Source organism: Epargyreus clarus, unplaced genomic scaffold, assembly GCF_041222505.1.
Source record: "Epargyreus clarus isolate Ecla_fem2 unplaced genomic scaffold, WU_Ecla_fem_2.2 ptg000007l, whole genome shotgun sequence".
Classification (NCBI taxonomy): domain Eukaryota; kingdom Metazoa; phylum Arthropoda; class Insecta; order Lepidoptera; family Hesperiidae; genus Epargyreus; species Epargyreus clarus.
Genome location: NW_027332215.1, coordinates 17,691,471 through 17,699,190, shown reverse-complemented (window position 1 = coordinate 17,699,190; position 7,720 = coordinate 17,691,471). Strand labels below are relative to the sequence as shown.

The window sequence follows — 7,720 nt, the reverse complement described above, 5'->3', positions numbered from 1 at the left end:
GCTATCAAATGTTGACAACAAGTCGGGGTAATGTGCTGGAATGCTCTGTGCATTTATATGGACAACATTAAAATTTTTCAGTACATCTGAGAAATAAGAATCTAGGGTTATATTTAAGGGAGGGATACTTTCAAAACTATCGTTACTACTTAATCCGTCAGAGGCAGAAGAAAAGGAAAGTGGACACTCATTGCTATCATCAAATAACATCAAACTCAAGAAAACAATAATAATTGAAAGCTATATATAACAATAAATTAAATATATACAAATCAGTTAAATAAATAAGGGTCAAATAGATATATATTTTATTTGAATAAATAAATAAATAACTTTCTTTAACTCCTACCCACCAGCACACCATAAAAGCAATACAAAATCAATGATTACTAATTATTAACATAAATTTTAAAATAAGACAGCCAGACAACATAAAACTACATTAAAATTAAACAGTTACTATAACAAAACACAAAATAAAATCAAATAAAACAAAAATTAAAATCACGATAGTTTGATATATAACACAAAGAAACTTCAGTTATCGTACAAATTTTGTGCTAGGCAACAGCGATCCAAATATGGGGCTAAAATACTGTTATCCAAAACAATAGTTTGACAGTTGTCAGTTTGACCGCTGTCATTATTCGTTTATAAATAAAGTATAAATTATAATATTGTTATTATTGTAAATACAGTGTTGACATGACATGAATTAAGAGGTATACTGTTAGTGATCAGGAAATGTTAAATATCATACTACCGCGCTCAAAGTAGTAAGTAAACAATGCAACTAAAGATCTACCAACATTACAAGAATACAAGAAAGTAAAAGGAGAAATAAAAGCACGAAGAAACAGAACAATGACAGAAGTTACGTGGTTATGTGAAAAAAAACAAAGAAAAATTAGCCAAAAGAATTGAGCCGAAAGAATTGAAGTATCGAATATAAGTCAGAACAAACTTTAGCCCGGCTTACTTATTTCTATGAAGACGTCTAGTGCGAGTACCTTCTCTGTTGTCTTCGGGCCTTGTCGTACTTGGAACAGTCTGCACAGAAGAGGATTGGGCCGGCACATTAGGAATAGCATCAAGTTCCGCCAGGCATTCCACCTGGTGGTGTGAGCCATCCGGAGCCAGCACATTGATGACACCATCACGGGTCCAGCAGTTGGTGACGGCGAATAATTGCCTAGCCCGCATGAAAATATTGTGACGGCTCTTCGTCAGGAATTCAGACTGTGTGACGCCGGTGCCTTTTAGTTTGGTTTTAGCGAACCAAACTTTATCCCTCACTGAGACCTCTCTGAACTTCACTAATAAGGGTCTGGGTTTATTCTCCCTGGGACGTCCCAGTCGGTGACACCGGTTAATGCTGTTCGAAGAAAAATCGGCGACCTTCAGCTTACTTGCTATAAGAGTGGTGATGGTGACACTTGTAGTTTCATTTTTCTCTTCCGGCACACCGTGGAAAAGCAACATCTTGCGCCTACTCCTCATGTCCAGGCGCTCCATTTGGCGTGCCACAAATTCAATCTGCTTTTGCACGGTGTTCAAAGCAGATAAAACAAAGTGACGGAATGCAGCAAAATCTGTTGCAAGTGCAGATGCAGTTGGTGTTGTAGAGCTCTGCTGCAGCTGCTTCTGGAATTCCTCCATCTTACTGGTGAAGAGTTCGGACATAGCAGTCAAAGAGCCTTGGAGTGAATCCATATTGCAGTTTTTCTGTTTTAGTTGATTTATATATTGAAACTTGTGTGGAATTAGTGCTGGTTGGTAGGTGGTTTATCATATATATCTAAGTATTAAAAAAATGCTGGACGAACTCGTACGCGTACATTATCTACATGTAGTGGGTTTAAAGTTTGCTAAAGCTTAGTAACTCGTACTTATTAGCGATTCAAATATGACTTAATATTAGTATAACAAGATGTTGTACCGACTAACACTGTTCCAACTCAACGAGCGATTAAACGTTTTACGTCAAAAACAAATTAAACAGCAACGTGAACGCGCCTTACTTTTTAATAATTCAGGGGGCCTTAAACCCTTATTCATTTTTCGCTTTCGCTTATCCATTGTATGAAACCAACTCAAATTGTCATATTTTGCTTAAAAATTTTAATTTCCTGCAAAAGTCGTGGTATGAAATTTCAATGTAGGTATGATTAAAATAATATTGTTTTAAGAAATGGTAGTAACCCCCCAACTTTTGTTTATGCTTATCATTTGTATGCAATTGTGGGACAGACGAAGCACTTTGCTGCGCCTCTGTACTTAAGATATTTTGTTTCGATGTTGATAACATTTTTCGTACCTTGTTTTTTTTTTACGAGGGGGAAACCTTTGTAGAGTGTAACCTACAAACCTCCTTATATCTCTGTATAGAAAACCTAATATTTTAGAGGAAAAATAAGAAAAGACAGTTAGGATGTCATGTCAATTGGTAGATACGAAAATTAATATTTTATGTTTAAATCTTTCATTATTGTTCGCTTACTTTCGTTTTCTCTTTTTACTTTATCATGCAAATCCTCTAATGTGCTTGTTAATATGTTTATGATTTGTGACAATGTCTTGCCAGTAGTGCTTATTATTCTCTTCTTTTCAATGTGTTCAAAGAAAGTGGCATCAAAGTGATGAGTCCTTGAACCACTAAAACATGGAACAGTGACTACCTGGTTATATACTCCTGATAGTAGACCTGACTGATTTGCGCATGACATTTTGGAGTAATATTTTACTTTAGGTAATGTAATTTTGGTCTCTCTAGATGCTGATCCTTGTTGTCTGAAACACTGTCCCATATCTTCCCGAGTGTACCACGTACCTACATCAGTAATCTGTCCTAAAATAGCTAGATCCTCTTTAAATGTTCCGAAGATGCCATGGAAGACTATCTGTGACCCCATCTCCTCCTGCATTTGTCCACCAATGGTGAAATTTTTGGACAATTCACTAGCTATTTTATAGGTATACCAGCCGCCAGCCCCAGTTGTGTTGAAAAATCTACAGAATTGAGTCTTGTCTCTGTGTACGTTCCATACAGCAGCAAAAATGGCAATTGGAAAGTACATCCTTGTTGCTTGTCTAGCTGTTGTCACTAGTAAGATCTCTGCTACTAATGTGGTTAATGTTGATATTTCAGAGGCCTGTTTTGTATTCTTAGTAAGCTCTATGATATCATCTATACAGGGTACGTGTGCCATAGCTCTTTTAACTGCAGCTGCGTATTTCCTTCTGTACATCCCCTCGCTTCTTATCATACATAACCATGCTGTCATAGGTCCAATGCTCTGTACTATTGAAGACCTACGCTCTGGTGGGAAAGAGGCTCCTTCCAATAACACATGATGTGCGCCTGAGAGGCCATATTTAGACACCGGGAAACTTTTGTGCACCCCGTCTACTTTCGTTATGGGCATGTTATTATGACCTAATCTGAGTTCATTCACCCTCAACGCGTAGGCTGAGAACATATCCAGATAGGGGCCCATGGTACCGTACCAATTCTCAGGATCTACAATTTCAAAATCCTTATATTGTAATCCATTTCTTGTCAGTGTGTCCCTCCATGTGATTCTTATTGCATCATTAGCCAATATGTAGTCTTTTCCTCTAAAATGTATTTTGAAAGATGTTCTTTCAGTTTTTTGGATCATATTAGTTTCATTCGTCTTGACAGCCTGTCTGCAAACATTATGTATAGTAAAAATGATACTTATTATGTGATTACCCACTGTTATGCTGTTAATCGCCTGTGAATACAATTCTGATGCATGTTCATCTACGTCCATGGCTTGCGTAGTTTGCTGATCAGGGTTGAATACTAATACTAAAATTTTGTCATACATTTCCGCTATTGAGGACAAGCACTTGAATTTTTTGTCCTCATTCAAATCTATTTTAGGCTTTTTGGCATCTTCTATGGATTTCAGTGTGTCTGGGTCTACTATCAGGTCTTCATTTTTCCGTTTCATCGGGTTTGTTGCTGAAGTAGTAGCCATGATGGATGGGGCTTTTTTATTGTATTAGTCAGATTGCTTTTAAACGCTTAAAGGATCTGTTCATACTGTCTCACCGTCATCGACAGGTTCACGCGATGGCCTGAGGCTATCCCGCTTCTTTTCAATGTGTTCAAAGAAAGTGGCATCAAAGTGATGAGTCCTTGAACCACTAAAACATGGAACAGTGACTACCTGGTTATATACTCCTGATAGTAGACCTGACTGATTTGCGCATGACATTTTGGAGTAATATTTTACTTTAGGTAATGTAATTTTGGTCTCTCTAGATGCTGATCCTTGTTGTCTGAAACACTGTCCCATATCTTCCCGAGTGTACCACGTACCTACATCAGTAATCTGTCCTAAAATAGCTAGATCCTCCTTAAATGTTCCGAAGATGCCATGGAAGACTATCTGTGACCCCATCTCCTCCTGCATTTGTCCACCAATGGTGAAATTTTTGGACAATTCACTAGCTATTTTATAGGTATACCAGCCGCCAGCCCCAGTTGTGTTGAAAAATCTACAGAATTGAGTCTTGTCTCTGTGTACGTTCCATACAGCAGCAAAAATGGCAATTGGAAAGTACATCCTTGTTGCTTGTCTAGCTGTTGTCACTAGTAAGATCTCTGCTACTAATGTGGTTAATGTTGATATTTCAGAGGCCTGTTTTGTATTCTTAGTAAGCTCGATGATATCATCTATACAGGGTACGTGTGCCATAGCTCTTTTAACTGCAGCTGCGTATTTCCTTCTGTACATCCCCTCGCTTCTTATCATACATAACCATGCTGTCATAGGTCCAATGCTCTGTACTATTGAAGACCTACGCTCTGGTGGGAAAGAGGCTCCTTCCAATAACACATGATGTGCGCCTGAGAGGCCATATTTAGACACCGGGAAACTTTTGTGCACCCCGTCTACTTTCGTTATGGGCATGTTATTATGACCTAATCTGAGTTCATTCACCCTCAACGCGTAGGCTGAGAACATATCCAGATAGGGGCCCATGGTACCGTACCAATTCTCAGGATCTACAATTTCAAAATCCTTATATTGTAATCCATTTCTTGTCAGTGTGTCCCTCCATGTGATTCTTATTGCATCATTAGCCAATATGTAGTCTTTTCCTCTAAAATGTATTTTGAAAGATGTTCTTTCAGTTTTTTGGATCATATTAGTTTCATTCGTCTCGACAGCCTGTCTGCAAACATTATGTATAGTAAAAATGATACTTATTATGTGATTACCCACTGTTATGCTGTTAATCGCCTCTGAATACAATTCTGATGCATGTTCATCTACGTCCATGGCTTGCGTAGTTTGCTGATCAGGGTTGAATACTAATACTAAAATTTTGTCATACATTTCCGCTATTGAGGACAAGCACTTGAATTTTTTGTCCTCATTCAAATTTATTTTAGGCTTTTTGGCATCTTCTATGGGTTTCAGTGTGTCTGGGTCTACTATCAGGTCTTCATTTTTACGTTTCATCGGGTTTGTTGCTGAAGTAGTAGCCATGATGGATGGGGCTTTTTTATTGTATTAGTCAGATTGCTTTTAAACGCTTAAAGGATCTGTTCATACTGTCTCACCGTCATCGACAGGTTCACGCGATGGCCTGAGGCTATCCCGCTCAAAAACATTACCGCTGAGACCTGCGCATCCGCCCTTGTGTCTGGTTGGTTTGCCCGATTTGGATGTCCACTAAAAATCACCACAGACAGAGGTCGACAGTTCAAGTCCCCTCTATTCAATGCACTTTCATCCATGGTTGGAGCTAAACATTTCAGAACGACCGCATATCATCCATCAGCCAATGGTATGATCGACCGTCTGCATCGCCAATTAAAAGCTGCGATTATGTGCCACAACTCTTCCAACTGGACTGAGGTTCTTCCCTTCGTGTTACTCGGCATACGAAGTGCATGGAAGGAAGACCTACAGACATCTTCAGCAGAGCTGGTTTATGGCGAACCTCTTCGCCTTCCAGGTCAGTTCATAGCTCCATCCAATGACCACACCACTGGAGACATCACTATTCTAGTAACTCGTCTGCGCACTAGCCTAGCCAATCTCACACCAAAACCAGCATCTTGGCACAGGAATAGTCCGTTCTACATCCCACGTGACTTGAAAGACTCATCACACGTCTTCCTGCGGCAGGACCATGTTCGAAGACCGCTGGAACCGCCTTACTCAGGTCCTCATGAAGTCGTCGAGCGCAACCCTAAATATTTCAAAATTGTTATGTCAGGAAAGACAGTCACAGTCTCGATTGATCGACTGAAACCAGCCTATCTGATGCGTGCAGCAGATGTACTGCCTGCTGAACCTGCTCAACCAGCTCCAGAAGTCAAGAGAACAAGAAGCGGAAGAAAAGTTACATTCCCAGACTATTATCGATCGCAGTAGCGATCTCGGTGGGGGAGTACTGTAGAGTGTAACCTACAAACCTCCTTATATCTCTGTATAGAAAACCTAATATTTTAGAGGAAAAATAAGAAAAGACAGTTAGGATGTCATGTCAATTGGTAGATACGAAAATTAATATTTTATGTTTAAATCTTTCATTATTGTTCGCTTACTTTCGTTTCTTAATTGTATATATATAAATCTATAATATATATGAGTCGTGTAAATAGCTTCGGAGTATCATTTCCAACAACACCACTACACATCCTATACCTTCAAAAGGTACTCTATGCCTTTTATTATGTGGGAGCGACACGGGGTTATGTGGGATTCTTGCCGCACTAATGCGCGCCGAGGATGGCCACCCCCGGTGGCCATCCTCGGCGCTGCGTAGGGGACTCCGAGATCTCCAAAGGAACGCAACCGGAGTCCTCTTAGCGCGTTGCCCCGTCGGGCTCCGCCCAGGTGAGAGTGCTGCTCGCCACTCAGTCTGATGTGCACGACGGTATGCGACCACACATACCGCCGTCCTTCCCGGGGTCGCTGGTCGAGCTCCCACTCTCGCCACCCGCAACCCCGGAAGCCCCTTTTAATCGCCTCTTACGACAAGCAGGGGATACCGTAGCCCTATTCTGCTCCCGCAACTACAGGGACAACTTATCTATATCTAGTAAATCAATTAACTCATAAGTGTCACCAACTATTCTCACAGTTAAGTCCTAAAAAAGTACCTTATAATAAATGAAAATTTGTTGGTACACAACCGTAGGTATATGATTTCGTAATTGGCCAATTAATTGGCTCAACCACAACGCAGCTAAAACCAGGTGCAACGATGCAGTTCACACGTGATTACATTTTGTCGTCATGTTCTGGTACGAATGACTAGAAATTACTAGGTTAATTATACATACGGTCTAGCGGACTAATTGGGGTTGCAGAAGATGCGATCCGCCCCGGGCCTCCGGTCCTGCGGAACTCCTAATCACAGTGGCTAACTGTTCAAGTTGCTAACTAAAAAGCAGTAGTTGAAATGCTGTTATACTCGTACTAGTAGAAGAAGTATGTGTACGTAATATGTTCTTAGCAAAAAAGTTCGTTAGAACCAAACAATCTGTGAAATTTGTGAAAATTAGTGAAAAAAAGATCGCAGGAATCGTATTGGTCGGCGAATAAGACAATGATACATTTGTATTTTGATTATGAAACTTTATGGGATTAGGTGGAACTGATTTCTGGATCACGTATTTTTAAATACTAGGAACAGGCATACCTATTCCCAAATTTACCTAGTACAA

At 39.9% G+C, this 7,720-nt stretch overlaps 1 long non-coding RNA gene across 1 annotated transcript; it reads left to right on the top strand.

Annotated features, from left to right (window-relative positions):
* The first annotated feature begins 678 nt into the window (after positions 1 to 678).
* LOC140743559 (uncharacterized) lies at positions 679 to 6,652 on the top strand. Its single transcript, XR_012102473.1, has 2 exons — positions 679 to 6,000; positions 6,174 to 6,652. It is a non-coding gene; the product is annotated as an uncharacterized LOC140743559 (long non-coding RNA).
* The last annotated feature ends 1,068 nt before the right edge of the window (positions 6,653 to 7,720 follow it).